Genomic DNA, 16,347 nt, shown 5'->3' on the forward strand with positions numbered 1-16,347 from the left:
GATGCAAATATTTGTGAGACTGAGAATTTAGTTTCATGGAACCATTAGAAACTCATTTGATAAGTAAGATGTGCTGGCTGTCTTCAAATAAGTAATTCAAATATAGCCTGGAGGACTTATAGCTGAGAGTCGGTGTAGAGTAAGGGACTGACCATTGAACTAGAAGCTAGAAGACCCAGACCTCCCCACCACCAGCCATGTGATGTTAGTTGAATCACTGAATTTTTCCAAGCCTCCATTTCAACCCTTGCAAAATGGAAACAATTATAATCTGTCTCCATCAGCATAGTCACCTTGTTTTGAGAGTTAAATGAGATCATCCATGTAGAACACTTAGCAGAATGCCTGGAATGTGGTGAGCGCTTGATCAATAGTAATCAGAAAAATTGTTAAGTGATCACTGGAAGGTGATGCGTATTTAGTATGTGAGAAAAGGGCCGAATTTAGAATTTCACTCTCTTTACTTCTGCTTCAGTAATTTGGTCTGGATTATCTTTAAATTACCTATGGTTCTAACAGCCCACAACTCTAGGGTTACTTGTTGGCTCTGTGCTTAAGCGTGTTTGGCTGTTGCTGCCAATGTGGAGGTTCCGCCTGAGCGGCTGTCCAGCAAAGCCAGGTGAGGGTAAGGGTGCGGAGCCTTGAAGCACCAAGGGCATGCATGGCACAAGCTAGATCAGTCCCCCCGAGGCTAGGAAGCGAAGCCCTGGAAGCTCTGCCATTGTTTCTCTCCGGCCCCACCCTGGATGTGAATGCGGAGACTTCCTACACATGTTCTCAGACTCTTTTCTCTGAGGCTCGAGTATGCCCCCATCCAGCCTTCAGCCTTGAGCCAGCAGCAGCCTTGAGGCTTTGTCACCCAGAGCTGGCTACCTTACCCTCAGTGAGGTTTCTTAGTCAACCCCATGTGAACTGAAACCAGGGTGTCCTAGACAAGATTCTAAACAGAGAGGGCAAAATCTCCCCAGACTTTCACTAGGTAATAATTTTTGCAATTCCTGGTAAACAAAAACAGGGAGACCTTTGGTAGGATATACATTTTGAGTCAGTTTCTCAGCAGTAGTGACAGGCTTTCTGTCATTTATTCAACACACACCTTCGAAACACCGACCAAATGCCAGGCACCAGGGCACATTGATGAGCAAAACCAGATCTAGTGCCTGCAGCCATTAGGGAGTGCGGGAACCAGGCCTCAGTAAAACAATCCCACAGATAGGCATGTAATTAGGATCTGTGCTAAGTGCTAAGAGGGAGAGTCGCATGGCTACTCAGCACCCCAGCAAGGCCAGCCAGCCACTGCATGGCTCACAGATATGCTCACTAGCCTGGAACTCAAACCAACTAGCAGGCACTCACACAGGCGCCCTCCTGGCAAAAGCATACAGTCATCAAATCTGCCACCCACATGCCAGGGTCTTACCTGGGAAGAGGAAAACCCTCCCACTTCAAAGTCAGTTGACACCACTACTTTGCGGGCACAGGTGGTTCAATCTGCCTGTGCACTGTGCCCATGTGGATCTTCACTAATTGCATGGGTCGTACCCTGAATCCCAAAGCCAGATAAAGGGATGCCATCCAGCCGTCATAGATCCACCCTCCCGGGTGGTGAGCCAGAACTCAGATGAGACCATAGGATAACCATGAATACATGAGTTCATTGCTTCTCCGGGCTCTCTCCTCACTTGTAGGAAACCATAACAGAAAGTGGCCAGTTGGGATCAGGAGCTGTCCAGGGTTGTATTTTCCCATTTGGTGGAGATCTGACCAGAAAGACAGTCATAGTGAGCAATCGCCAGCCACTTACGGCTCATTCGGGTTGAAAAATAGAAATGTTCCTAAAAAGTGTGCATTTCACAGAGGTCTCTCTGGCCAAGGTCTCACCTAGGGGCTGAGATGGAGCAAGGCTAGCGACCCCTAAAGAGCCTGGGGGGCACTTGGGGGGTGTGCACTGGGATGCCCCTCAGCGCTGGGAAGTAACCATGGCAACACACCAGTCATTCCTCTGCAACAGTGGCAGGCCTACAGAGAGACTCTGCTCTGCTTTTCACAGGAAATCACAGCTTTGTCACTCAGTCCCTCAAGCACCCACGTTGGAATCAACATCCCCCAAACCCAGATGAGGCATTCTCTTCTCCCTCTTTACACACCCTCCCCCTTCTCCTAAAGCCCATTGCCCATCCCCACGTTCCCTGCCTTGTTGATGGCATCACCTGTTGCCCAAGCTAGAGACCCGGAGTCATGCATTTCCCGTCACAGCGGCTCATGGAACTCTCCTGTAATTATTTACTCACATGGTGTCTCTCCCACCCAATGTGAGCTCCTCGGCCCCAGATATCACAGTTCCTTCTACATCCCTGTGCCTGGCACGGTCTCTGAGACCTTGAAAGAGCTTATTAATATTGGTTGACCAAAAGCACCCAGGGTCAGGGGCACCTGGAGCAGTAAGATAGGGAACCGTGTTTGATGGGATGAAATTTGTGTGTGTGATGCTCGTGAGCAATGTTCCAGAGCTGCTGCTGTGCCAGCATCAGCCTGTGCAGGAGGCCTGGAGGTCTGCCTTCCATCCTCACTGGTCCCTTCTCCAAGCCCCTATGTGTTCCCAGCTGCCTCTACATCACGCAGTCTCTCCATACCTGTCAGTGTTGCCTGCTGGACTCTGCGGGTTAGGCTAGGTGTGTTTTTGCAGCTTCCAAATCAAGGCCACACAACCTGATTCTCAGATCTATGTAGTATTGAAATCCCAGAATCACTGATCTCTTAGAAATTTAGAGATCCTTTTGTCCTCTAGATAAGGAGAGGGAGAACCAGTAAGGTGAAGTGGCTGGTCCTTGGCCAAACCCGGACTGAAATGCAGGTCTTTTAGTTCACACAGGCCAGCCCTCTGTTCACTCTGTTCCTGTAAAGGACCACATAGTAACTCTTAAAATAGTTAGGCTTTGTGGGCCATGCAGTCTCAGCTACAACTGCTTACTTCCAACCCCTCAGCGTGAAAGCGGCCATAGACCACACGCAAGCAAATGGCATGGCTGGGTCCTCGTCCCCCTTTGTTTACACAAACAAGCAGCAGGCTGGGTTTGGCCCTCGAGCCGTGGTTTGCCCATCCCTGCACTAGAACCTCACGTGGTCCACAGCCAGCAGCAAGGGCATCACCTGAGAGTGTCAGAATGTAGGCCAAACCTCCTGAAGCCCAATCTGCCTGTCAGCAAGATTCCCTGGTGATGAATGCTTACTCAAGTTTGAAAAGTACTGCACTGGTGGGCCTGGCTGCTCCCCCTGAGGATGCCAAGAAGATACTTTATAGATTAGAAAAATGAGGCCTAGGGAGATTAATTGACCCATCCAAGGTCACACAAACTGGAGGACCTGGGACTAGAGCCCAAGTCCTAGTATTTCATACATGGAATTCTTTCTATACACACCAGACCACCCACCCCAGCCTCCCCATTTCTGCCTGTCCCTGACCCAACCCGCATTTACTAGAAGTTCAAGTGAAGCGATCCTTCATTCTTCCCCAGCTGACTTGTGAATCAGGAGGACTCTGCCTCCAGCTGAGTGCCCCCCCACACACCCCGCCAAGATTGGGAGGGGTGGGCAAGGCAGAATAGGGCCTCCGGAGGCTGTTCCACGTCCGCAGAGGGAAACTTGCTCATACAGGTTCAAGCTGGAGTTAAACTCCAACTGAATTCCTGCCTTAGGAGGTTTGTTGCTCAAAATAGAACCAAAGAACCAAGGAAACTTTCATTTTTCACATGCAGAAGAAACTTCTAGACTGGCTGTCTGGCAGGCCTAGACATTTTAGGTTTTTCCCTCTTCTGCTTGCCCCATCTTGACCCACCACCAACTCCTGTTCCCCTGTAGCAACTTTAATATCTGGCACCTCCTAAGACCCAGCCCACAGCAAAACTCCATACTGGCCACACGCTCTGCACAGCCTGTGCCTCTTGATCTGTTTTTAAGTCGCGCAAGAAGTGCTTCATCTTCTTAATTAATCAATAAATATGTATTGGGCTCTTGTTTACTGAGCACTTATTTATGGGCCAAGCTGTTGCCTATTTAATTATTTAATCTATTTTATGGCTGACGCTAATGGGGTTAAGTGACTGGCCGAAGAATACAGATGATACCCAGTAGAGCTGATTCAAACCTGCCTTCAAGTACCGAGTGCTCCAGGTGCTATAGAGGGTGCAAGCGCCAGTGTGACATGGTTCCAACCTCCAGCAGATCCCAGTCTAATGTAAGAAATATGTGTAGAACGATCACGTTACCACTGGCACGATAGGCAAGCGCCACAGAGTGGCAGAAACAGAGTACGGTTAGAGCGTGGGGAGTAAGAAAAGGAGGGGCTTTCCTTAGGGACTCAATCCCCTGCTGCCCAGCACTGTGCCAGGCACCTAGGAGCTGATCAATAAGTATTTGATGTATGACTGACTGAATGAATGAATGAACGAACGAACAAGATAGAATGTGTGTGTGCCAGTACTTGAAGCCGGAAAGGATTGGAAAGGACAGAATTAGAGAAGAGGCACATGGACTAGAGCATTAGCACACAGAAATAGCAAAGGGGAAGACTGGAAACGTAGAGACCCTTGAGTAATGTGCCATGGAGTCTGTATATGATCCTTTGAATAATGGGAAGAGACGAAGGGTTTTAAGCCAAGAGCAATAGGATGAGAGCAGCACACAGTTTGGATTCAAGGAAAAGGAAAGGAACTGGCAGCAAGGAGGCCAGTTAGGAGGCTGGTACAGAGCACAGGCTTACAGCTCTGAGGCCTTGAATAGCAGTCAGTGGCACAGAGGAAAAATGGACAAAAGCCAACAGGAAGTGGGGGACAGACAAAGGGGACACTGCCGTGTGGATGATGCCTCCCTCCCCGCAAACCACCCAAAAGGGTCCCCGCTTCTTCTGCCCACAAGCTCAGCCCTCTCTGTCTGCCTCCGCCCCAAAGCCCTCCCCATTACCAGTGGCTGCTGTTGGCAGGGTGGATGCCTTAAGCAGGGCCCTGTGTCTTTTCCACCTCCAGCCTGCAGCCACCACCCATCTCTTCCCATTTTCCGGACAATTCGTCCAACACTTGTTAAGCACCTACTTGAATTTAGCACCATATGCTAGAAATATTTTGCATTCATCATCTCGTTTCAGTCCCCTACAGCACCCCTGAGAGACACTTTATAATTAGAAAAATGAAGCCCAGGGAGGTTAATTGACCTGTCCAAGGCCACACTAATTGGTGGATCTGGGACTAGAGCCAAGTCCAAGTATATCAAACGTGGCATTCTTTCCATTCACACCACAGTACCCTCCCCCACCTCCCCATTTCTGGTTGATCTTGACTCAACAACCAGAAAGTCACAACTATCCTTTAGCTTTGCCTTTCTGGGTGAGCTGTGATTCATTTCGTGGGTGTAGCTCTCTGTAATGTACCTTAATGTGTGTTATGCCTGAGACTCAGTCTTGAGTTGAACTGGAAGATCTCACCACTAATTGATTGATTCTATTACATACACTGTATGTGGAATTGAAGCTTCTTGAGCTCAGTGGGCAAAGTAATGCCAGATAATAAACCAACAAGTACTTCACCTTCAGGCCAAGAGAGTCGGCATTCCATTTAACAAGAAGTCTCCCCTGCGAGGAGCTGAGGATAGGCTCACCCCACTCCACGCTCCCTTCCCTGCACTGAGGCCCCACCATGCCAAGATATTTGGTCTCTGCTTTGAGTCCTTTATTCAGAGCTTATTTGGGGGGTCAGATCGGCCTTGGTTTGAATTCCAGCTTTACCATATGCCAGCTTTGTGACATTAGGCAATTTCCTCAACCTCTCTGAGCCTCAAGATTTTTTTTTTTTATGTTGGGATAATAGTGTCTATCCCACAGAGTTGCCACAAAGATTAAAAACAATAAAGCTGACAAAGCTCTAGGCCTGGCCTGGAGTCTGTGTCCAGTAATAGTCATTCTCTTCATGTCCTCATTGGGACCACCAGGTCAAGATTCCTGTAGCTCCACTGCCTCCCAGGCCTTATGGGATATTCTCACTCTTGGTCTTTCTTAGAGGCATGATGATGATGTCAGACCCTCCCTTCAGAGCCATTTCAGGAGACCATTCCTTCCGAGGAAATTCCCCACCGCACAACTCCACCAGCACGCTGCCCCTCCCCTTCTGAAGCACCTGGCCCTTAGGCATGGAGGGGATTAGGAGCCCCCTCCTCCAATGTACCGAGCCTTCATCAGAGCCCTGCCAAACCCGGGAAGAGAAAGCCACACAGAATAGAGGCCACACAGAATAGAGGCCCCACCGCACAAGCAGGCTTTCAGGAACCAGCCACAATGGCCATTGTGAGCACAAACTCACCCTTCCTCTTGCCTCAGTGTAGGGCTGCACAGAACGTTCTATCTTCTAAATAGTGTGAGAAGCGGCAAGGCCTGCTGCCAACCTACTCTTGACCCAGCTGGCCAGGAAACCCAGCCTCCACCTTGGTTGGAAGAGCTCAAACCAAACTCAAGGATAGAATGCCCTCACCCCCGATCAAGGAAACATAGGCCCAGCAGAGGAAAGTGACTGGCCCAAGGTCATACAACTAGACAGCTAGAGCAGAGGCAGAAACCCTGGCCCCTGCCCACTGGGCCAACACATTTCCTCTCCCTTCCACCCTGCAGCCCCTCTCCTCCTCAGAAAGCAGTGGCTCTGGGCTGCTTTTCCTTCCCGTTTCCATCTGGATCATCCAGAGTCCAAGACCACTCAGTACCCTCTGGCCACTTTTATACCCTGATGGGGCTTTACAGACCCCTGGGAGTGGAAGATACCTGCAAACCAGTGTGACGAGGACACAAAGGAAATGCCCGTCAGAAGCGGTGCCCAGCTGGACCCAGGGGTGTCAAAGCCATGGCTGTAAGGTCTCCAGATCCTCCTCTGCATCCTCATTGCTCAGCCCAGGAACAAGGGAAAGCCACCAGGCCCGTTGTGGGATTGTATCTCTCTCTCTCTCTCTCTCTCTCTCTCTCTCTCACACACACACACACACACACACACACACACAGGAACACAAAGGCAGGGAAAGGAAAGGAACTAAAGAACTCATTTCCAAGTAAAAGCTCCCTGTTTTAAAGGAAAAAAGTTGAAATAGGGATGCTTCTCTTGCCAGGAGGGACAGTCACCCTAAAATCTCAAGGTCATGGAATCTCTGCTCCTCTTTTCCTCAGTGCCCTTCTCCTCTTTCTTTTCCTCCCCTCCCCCCACCCCCATCTTCTCCTCTCCCTCCTCTCCCTCCTCCTGGACTACCTTCTCTGGATTACATTGATTACCATCTGCAGAAGGCCACGCACTTACTATGTAGCAAAGACAATTTCCTGAGGACCACCCTTTCTAAAGAAACATAAAATCACAATGACAGCCACTGTTTCTTGAGGGCCTTCTGTGTGCTCTCTGTGCAGGCTCAGGATGGCATCACTTCTAAACCTCATCAGCAACCCTGCCAGTGAGGTTACTAGACCTACGTTTTCCTGATAAAAGACAGACTCGGAGAGGCTAAGCGACTTCTCCCACAGTAATAGAAGTAGTGAGCGCCAAACAGTAGGCACTCCGACCTGAGTCTGTCCAAAGCCCGTGCTCTGTGCTTCACAGCTTGCCTCACAGTAGCACGTTCTTTACGCTGGGTTTACAGAATGCCAGGAAGTGAGCCCCCTGCCTGCTCCGTTTACTGGCAAGGAGCCCTCTGACTTTATGCTGTGTCTGAGTTAGGATCTCTAGGGAAAGCACTGGTCATAGATTACCCTTCAGATAAGCTATGATTGGGATACCTGAGGTCCTGGTGCTTTGAAAGGCCAGGTGGGAACATGGCAAGTAAGTTACAGCCTTCCTTCCTTACTCACCTTTTTGTGCCCAAGGAAGCCCCAAAGCCCCCTCCATCTCCATCTCCCCACCCCCAGCCTGTTTTCAGGCCGCCATGCTTCTAAGCTGGCTTTGAAGCTCTCTAGCTGGGAGCAGCCTTTCATCTGCCCAGACCAGACCCAGTGGGAAGCTTAGGTGGGCTGATCAGTGCCCTGCTTTGTTGGGCTCTGGGTTCCTGAGCCGCCAAGTGCACGTGGCCTATCTCCATGGAAATCTGGAGGCAGGAGAGTAGCCCAAGGTGACGCCTACCACTGGCTTGGCAGGCCGAGTCTGCCAGCTACCACTCACCCGTCCAGAACGTGGGGGACGAACCTGGCCCGCTGCAGGGCAGAGCGGGGTTGCATACTTGCTTTCTGAGGCGAGTAAGAAGGTCCCACAGCCCCTCCCCATGCATGCCAGCTTCTCAGTAACCCAGTGATAAGGGACGTTCCTAACTGCTGTTTACTGAGCACCTTCACATTCTTTATTTCTTTTGTCCTCAAAATAACCCATGATGTAGGTTTTCTTATTGTCCCTCTTATGGGCAGGGATGTTGGCGGGGGGGGTGGTGTATTTTGTTCATATGTTGAAGCCCTCGTCCCCCGTACCCCGGAATGTGGTTGTAATTGGAGACAGACTGTAAAGAGGTGATTACGTTTCAATGAGGCAGTTAGGGTGGGCCCTACTCCCTTCTGACCGGTGTCCTTACAGGAACAGGACATTTGGGCACAGAGAGAGGCACCGGAGATGCGCGTGCACAGAGGAAGGGCTGTGTGAAGGGGCAGCCAGGGGTGGCCATCTGCAAACCCAGGAGAAGGGCTTCAGAAGAAGCCAACCCTGCAAGGTGCAATATGTACCTTGACCTTGGCCTTCCAGCCTCCAGAACTGTGAAGGAATAGATTTGTGTTTGTTAAGCCACCCAGCCTGTGGGATTTGTTATGGCAACCCTAGCGAACTAACAGACTCAGAGAAAACAAATGCCCTGCCCTGTATGGACACAGCCCTTGAGCTGTTAGCCCCAAACTCAAGAACTTGTGCAGAGTTTCTGAGCTTTTTCCTTTATCCCTGTGATGCCATATTTGTCTGTCAGAGGCCATGTATGAAGTAGTGACAAATTTTTGCATTGCAAATTAATCAGACACACACTGCTGTCAGTCAAAGCTTCAGAGCAGCATTAGCTGACTGGTGTTACCTGCTGAACTGAGAGGATTCTAGCCCAAAGTAAGCACAGACACCTAACACCTCAGTCCACCTGTGCTGCTGTAACCCAGGTAAAGGGGCAGAGCCTACAGGTTTTATTGTCATGCAGCTGCTCTAGGGTATGGGGCGGCCTTCCTCACCGCTGCGAAGGGATGGCTCAGAAGCTTTCTGGTGCCATCACATAGTCAGGGTTTCAGCACCTCCACTGAGGGTTGCTTGATTCTGGGGGTAGCCCATTGCAACCCTCAGACCTGAACCCTGGAGTGCTGATAGAAGGGAAAGCAGGGTGGGAGTGAGACTGAGGGTAGCAAAGCACCGAGCTAGGCTAAGGATCTCCCACGCTTCTCCAGGGCACCGCAAGCGAGGAGCCCAAATCATGACACCCACATCATATCCCTTGCATCTTAAAGGATTGAATGTTCATTAATGTGAACCAGCAGCCAAGATGAGTATGAACATAAAAATTATACATTAAAGAAGAGAGGTGAAAACCAGACTGGGTCATCATTATCTGTTATATGCAGATTAAATGAGCTAATTTATGGAAAACCTGTTACCCAGTTTAATCTAGGCAAGTTGTTATCATTATTATTATTCATTATATTTTTCCTCTTTCAGGCTAAACCTGTCAAGGTCTTTGGCACTAAAGCATGTATCTTATTCAATTTACTCGACAAACATTTATTGGGAGCCTTCTATATGCCAAGGGCTGGGCTACTTGCTAAGGATTCAAAGATAAACAAAATAAGAACACATCCCTGCCTTCAACTCTCAGTGGGGTTGGGAGAGTGATGCGTCCAGAAACAGTTGTCGTTGGGTGAGATCCACTGAGCAGAGGAGAAGGAAAAAGCACACTGCCTGGAGTGTCCCGGGAGGGTAAACAGGAGTTCTCCAGGCAGAGGGATACCTGTGCTGGGAACAGGGCCAGATAGCGAATGACCTTGGACGCCTCACTAAGAACTGAGATGTTGTCCTTGGGCTTCCAGAGGGTTTAAACAGGGAAGATGTGCCCCTTAAATAGGAGCGCTCTGCCAGCCTTTACCTATTGCCACTGAGCTCCACCCCCTCCTCCAGACTGTGGGAAGGTCTAAAGAAATAAAAGCAGGGCTTCCCTGGTGGCGCAGTGGTTGAGAGTCCGCCTGCCGATGCAGGCGACACGGGTTCGTGCCCCGGTCTGGGAAGATCCCACATGCTGCGGAGCGGCTGGGCCCGTGAGCCATGGCCACTGAGCCTGCGCGTCCGGAGCCTGTGCTCCGCAACGGGAGAGGCCACAACGGTGAGAGGCCCACGTACCGCAAAAAAAAACAAAAAAAAAAAGAAAAAAGAAATAAAAGCAAAATGGGGCTGAGATCAAAGAAGTGGGAAAAGGAACAGAGTCAGGGAAGAGGTTAAAGGAAGAAAAACAGCTGGAGCAGGATGCCCACTTCATCTAAAGCTCACCTGGATTTACGGCCTTTGTGTGGAGGTGTGAAACCATGAGGAACACTGAAGATTGTTAAAGATGTTTTAACCTGAATATTATGGTCTGGACTCTTGTACACAGCTCTAAGAAGGTAGACAGACAGACAGACTGCTGGGAGTTGCCAGGGTGAATGTGGCAGAAAAGGAAAGCAAACCTAATATGTTTTTGGAGCCCACTCTGTGCCAGGCACTTTCACATACACCTCTGCCATTTAATCTCATAACCACACTTTGAGGTCAGTCTTATTATTCCTACGTCTCCTTTTCAAGTGAAGAAGCTCTGGATCAAAGCAGTCAGGAAGTAACTTGTTTATATTCTTCTTCACTCCAACTCCTGCGTATGTTTTGGGCAGTTTTATTGCCTAAGGCTCAAGTTCTCCAACTTGATTCTGAGTGTGCCTCAGAATCTTCCAGAGGGCTTGTTAGAACACAGACTGCCAGGCCCAACCCCCTGTGTTTCTGATTCGATCTGGGTGAGGCCTGAGGATTTCCGTTTCTAACAAGTTTCCAGGTGATGCTGATACCACGCTCCGAGAACCACTGGCCTATGGGGATGATCTACCCAATAACCTAGCCCAGCGGTTCCCAAACTGTCTGCATTTTGGAATCACCTGGGGAATCTTTAAATCAGCTCGGCGAATACTGATGCCTAGCTCCCAGGCCCATGCATTCTTTTTTTTTTTTTCTTTAATTGAAGTGTTGTTGATTTACAGTGTTCCAGGCGTACAGCAAAGTGATTCTGTTATACATAATATATACATATATATATTCTTTTTCAGATTCTTTTCCATTATAGGTTATGACAAGATATTGAATACCGTTCCCTGTGCTCTACAGTAGGAGGCCCACACATTCTGATTTAACTGGTATGGGGGCAACCTGGGTATTATTATTTTTACCACCCCCCCGCCCCAGGTAATTCTAACATGCAGCAAAGTTGAGGAACCGCTGACCTAGCCGCACTTCTCCTTGACTCTGATCCCTATCACCACCCTCTCCTTCAGCTGCCCCCCACTGGGGCCACCGGTAGAACTTGTCATCCTAGCACCTCTCACCGCACAGCCTCCCAAACCTTTCTCCCACCGTCTCAGAACACCTGCTCCTGGAACTCATCAAGTCTCTCACTTGGCTTCTCCCTTGTCACCTAGTCCATCCCCGCCTTCCCTGTTCAACCGAGATCCTGTGGGACAGTAGTTACTGCAACCGTCTCTTGCCCGCAGCAACACATCAACCACCCTGTTCTTTCTTTGACCATATATGTCTACCTGGGAAAGTTTGAGGCGGAATATCTAAATCAAACTGCAGGCATGGAAGTCCAGGGAGGCTTCTCGAAGTTGACGGCGCTTGAGCTGGGTTTTGATGAGCAAGTAAAAGTGGAAGAGGGCATTTCAAGCAGGGGTACGGCACGGGTAGAGGCATAAAAGAGAGAAACAGTAGGGTTTATTGGGGAGCTAAGTGTTGTTGTATATGTCTGGAGCAGGAACTTAGCCCTACGATGTCAGGAAATAACAGTACAGAGGCAGCCTCTTGTCAGATGGGGGTGGGTCTTGGGCATCATCAAGCCAGGGAACTTACATCTTTCCAAGTGTGAACAGCAGTTGATAGGTTTTTTTAAATGACTTTTAAATTATAACAGTGATATACACTTACAGAACATGCAAAACACTTAGAAAAGCATAAAGTAGAAAATAATAATCACTTTTAATCTAATTACCCAGAACTCACAACTCTTAAGATTTTAGGGGAATTTGTTCTTTTCTTCCATGCATGTTCTTATATAGTTGAGAACATGCTATGCAAGTAAGTTTATATCCTGCCTTCACACTTAAAGTTATAACATATACATATTTAGTGTTTTTGAAATCTGTAAACATTTTAATAGCAATGTAAAATTCTATAGTTTGATACCATATAATTTAACTATTCTCATATAGGTAGAAATGGGGGAGGGGGAAGTTTCACTGTAATAAATGACACCACAATATTCATATTTGTATGAACTTAGATTTTTTCAGTGGTTTCTTGTGATCAATATCAAGAAAGAAATGAATCAACAGTGTGAAAGTTTTAGACATTTATTACCAAACTTCTAAAAGCTTTTATGCCAGTTTACACTCTGATCATAGGTATGAAAGCGTGCACGTTTCATCTTCCCTTCCCAGTGCTTGGTGTCATGGTTGGTGCCACTGAAGGGTTTTTGCTGTGGAGGTGACATGAGCAGATGTGCATTTATAAAATCCCATACTGGAGGCTGAATCAAGTGTACCAGGTTGGAACTACTATTGCTGTCCTCGCTGTTCCGCCTTTGCTTCCACATTCTCCTGTTCCCATGTTCCCATTCTTCCTCTTTTTTCTTTCTTGGAGGAAGTGTTTGCTGCACACAGAGCACTGCACAAGACTTTGTTACCAGGAGCAGTGCTGAAAGACCTAGCTCTGTGGTTGCAACAAGTTGGTGCCCAGCCCAGAGACCCTCTTTTTATAGTTCTATGAAAAAAAAAAATCTCTACATAGTAATTCTCATTAGGGAGAGATACTTTTTATATTTTCCAATGACATTGCCAAGTGAGTTTATTGATAAATTAAGTTCCTTGTGCATCCAGTGACTATCCAGTCCTACACACAATCATCCCTGTCCCTGGAATGTCCTTCCTCTTTCTCCTTCTTAACCCATCATATTACCTTGGCATTCATCCTTCAAGACCTTCCTTAGATGTCTGTGACACTTCCTTCCATACCTTGCCCAGTCATAATCAGTTACTCAGGCCTCCTTGTTCCTATAGTTCACTGACAACACTTTCTACACCTAACGCTTTTCCTCCCTCTTGGCCAAGAGTCCTTCAAGAGTTGAACATTTTGCATTCCCACTTCTTAACACAGTGTCTGGCACTTGGTTGCCATCAGTAACTGTTGAATGATTGAGTGAGTGAATTAATGAGTTCCTGTTTTGCTAAGGTACATGGACATTCCATCTTAAACACAAACGAATTGAAGAATGTAGAGACAATATGGAGATGATATGAATTGCCAAACCACACTCTGAGTCATTGGTACCTAAGGTAAAGCAGACACATTGTATATCAGATGTCCTGATCCTGGATTCTAAGTTCTGAACGTTAAATGTTCTGTGTGCCTGCACATCAGCTTGTGCTCTGTTCTGTTTCATTTTAACTCCAGATTTAGTTTCTGCAAAAGTATCTGTGTGCTAAAGGAAGTACAGGGAATTGAGTGATGCCAGAATTTCCCAAAATGTGTTCCAAAGAAAACTATCAGGGATACCTATAAAACTGTTTCTAGGTATCACACAAAAGAAGAGTCTCATGGTCCAATAAGTTTGGGAAACAAAGTTGAATATATTTCTTTACTGTAGAACTTCCTGCTAGGCATTTTAGGAAGTTGAAAGATCAGTTAGGCAATGGTAGAGAAACAACAGCCAGCAAGTCTTCCTTCAGTAGTAAACAGGAGTCATCCTAGCCTCTTCATGCCGGGGAAGATTCAGAGTACAAATTCAAAGGCCGAATGGTGAAACATAGAAGATCCTAGCCCCGCCCCCTGCACTTCTGCACTTATCTCCCAGAGTCCCGCATTTGTGTAAACCCCTGCCCCTACCCACCCCCCATACTGATGAGATCAGCCTGCATTATGTCTCTTCTAGAGCCAGGAAGCAAGGTAATGTGTGGGAAGTAATAGCTGCAAGGTAATGTGTGGGAAGTGATAACAACTTTTAGCTGTTAAAGCCATTCAACAGGAAAATTTGTTAAAAGACCAAGACATTGTAAAAGCTGAAACACTTGAGTCTATTAAGTCCCCTGCTTCTTAGAACATTTTGTTACCAGGGAATGTTTCACGGAGGGAAAACACTGAACTATCACAGCACTGTCAGATACCAAAGCCTGGTACAGAGAGCAACATTTTACAAGACATCTCTCTCTCTGCCAACAGAGAAACTTCTAAAAAGTTCTACCTCTCTTTTCTCCTCCTTTCTCCTACCCCAGTATGACTCCCCCACTCTCCTCACCCCTAAACACACCCTACATGTCTTTCCTCCCTCCCTTTCCCTCCCTCCCTTTCCCTCCCTCCCTTTCCCTCCCTCCCTCCTCCCTCCCTTTCCCTCCCTCCCTCCTCCCTCCCTTTCCCTCCCTCCCTCCTCCCTCCCTTTCCCCCCTCCCTCCTCCTCATTTTTCTCCTCTTTCTCTCCTCCTCCTTCTCTCTCTCATTCACAACCCATATCAATTTCACAGACACTGTAAAATGACACATTAAGGTAAAACTATCCAATGGTTATTCAACACACTTTAGTAAGAAGGGAACTAATTAAGTGACAAGAGGTTTAGACATTTGTTGTTTACTGGATCTAAGCTCCTTAAGAGAGCCTGGAGCGTTCTCCTAAACAAACTTTGCCCATTCATGGCTTCTTGTTCCAAATCCAAATGAGATGGAGGGTTTAAGGAGACAGTATCTTTTCACAGTTGTGAAAAAAGGAGTACCAGAGAAGGAGAATGGGAGTGTCAATGGGTGTAGAGGGGAAAACCATGGGTGTAGAGAGACTAATGCAGTTTTTGTATCTGCTGGCAGCTGATGTCCATTAGTGATCGTTAGGTTAGACTTCAGCGATGTTTACACATTTGTGGTCAGCCCAATAATTTAACTGTCTTCATTAGAAGTATAACCGTCAAGAGGGAGGAGATGTGGGAATATATGTTTATGTATAGCTGATTCACTTTGTTATACAGCAGAAACTAACACACCATTGTAAAGCAATTATACTCCAATAAAGGTGTTAAAAAAAAAAGAAGTATATCCGTCAAGAGACTGTTTTTTAAACAACAGTCTTCTAAACAAAAAAGTAAAGACACAATGCTTGGTGTCAGTTTATTTATCTCTTGTAAAAATAAAATACAGTGTGTGTGTGTAAAAAAAAAAAAGTAAAGACAAACCCAAATATCTCCATGCCAATCTTAATAAACACTATCGCACTGTATCAGGAGGCACCTTAGAAGACAGAAGCCATCTGTCAAATAAGCAGAAACATTAACATAGAACAATTTTCTAGTTCGTGAATATTAATAGGATGTTAGTGATTAGCCACAACCTATGAGAGAATTTCCCCTGCCTTAGGTAGGCAAAGAAGGAATGGAAGCTTTTAAAGAATCTGCCTTTTTATTTGTTTCTGTTTTAAATAAATAAAAGTTGTGTTGTAAAAATGAGTCTTTGGGCCCACCATCAAACCTTAATCCTGCCGTTGCTTTCCCCCAAAATTGGACAGGCACAATCCAAGCCCCAGGAACTTTGAAAAAAAAGGACCTCTTCTAGGTGCTGAGTCAGAAGCAACTGCCACTGTGGGAAGCCATCGATCCTGTGTGACTCTGAGCCTGAGACTCGTATTTTCTATCCCTCTTTTTGTACTGTGGACCCAGAATAATCTGGTGTAGGTGAAATATTCTTTTCCTTGGCTCAGATTAGGCACCTGGTGTCCTGAAAGAGGTCACTGACTTCCCCAAGGATGTCCAAGGAGGTTGGCTCACCACTGGCTTACCGCAGGCCAAATTTGAAGTTAATTAAGCATCAGTCATCGTCAGTAGGGCCAAGATGTTATTCAGACATTCAGGGAAGAGAAACCTGATCCAGCTCTGGATAATGACCTTCATCAGCATTCCTTCCTATCCTAATCCCAAACCAATGTGTCTTTAGCTGCACTGGGGGATTATATTTCAGAAATAGCTGGTTCATCCTTTATGTTACTCTCCATTTGAAGAGGCTTCTGGATATGTCAGCCTATTCATTGGATGCATGTTAACCTTCTGGATCAAAACCTTTTTTTTACTAG

The 16,347-nt window shown here is 47.2% G+C and overlaps 1 protein-coding gene across 1 annotated transcript in view; it reads left to right on the top strand.

The window, feature by feature from the left end:
• The window catches only part of DGKG (diacylglycerol kinase gamma), a 185,721-nt gene that overhangs the window by 157,929 nt on the left and 11,445 nt on the right, over positions 1 to 16,347 (top strand). The window lies entirely within an intron of this gene.

The sequence above is a fragment of the Mesoplodon mirus genome (assembly GCF_964341445.2).
Source record: "Mesoplodon mirus genome assembly, chromosome: 6".
NCBI classification, from domain to species: domain Eukaryota; kingdom Metazoa; phylum Chordata; class Mammalia; order Artiodactyla; family Ziphiidae; genus Mesoplodon; species Mesoplodon mirus.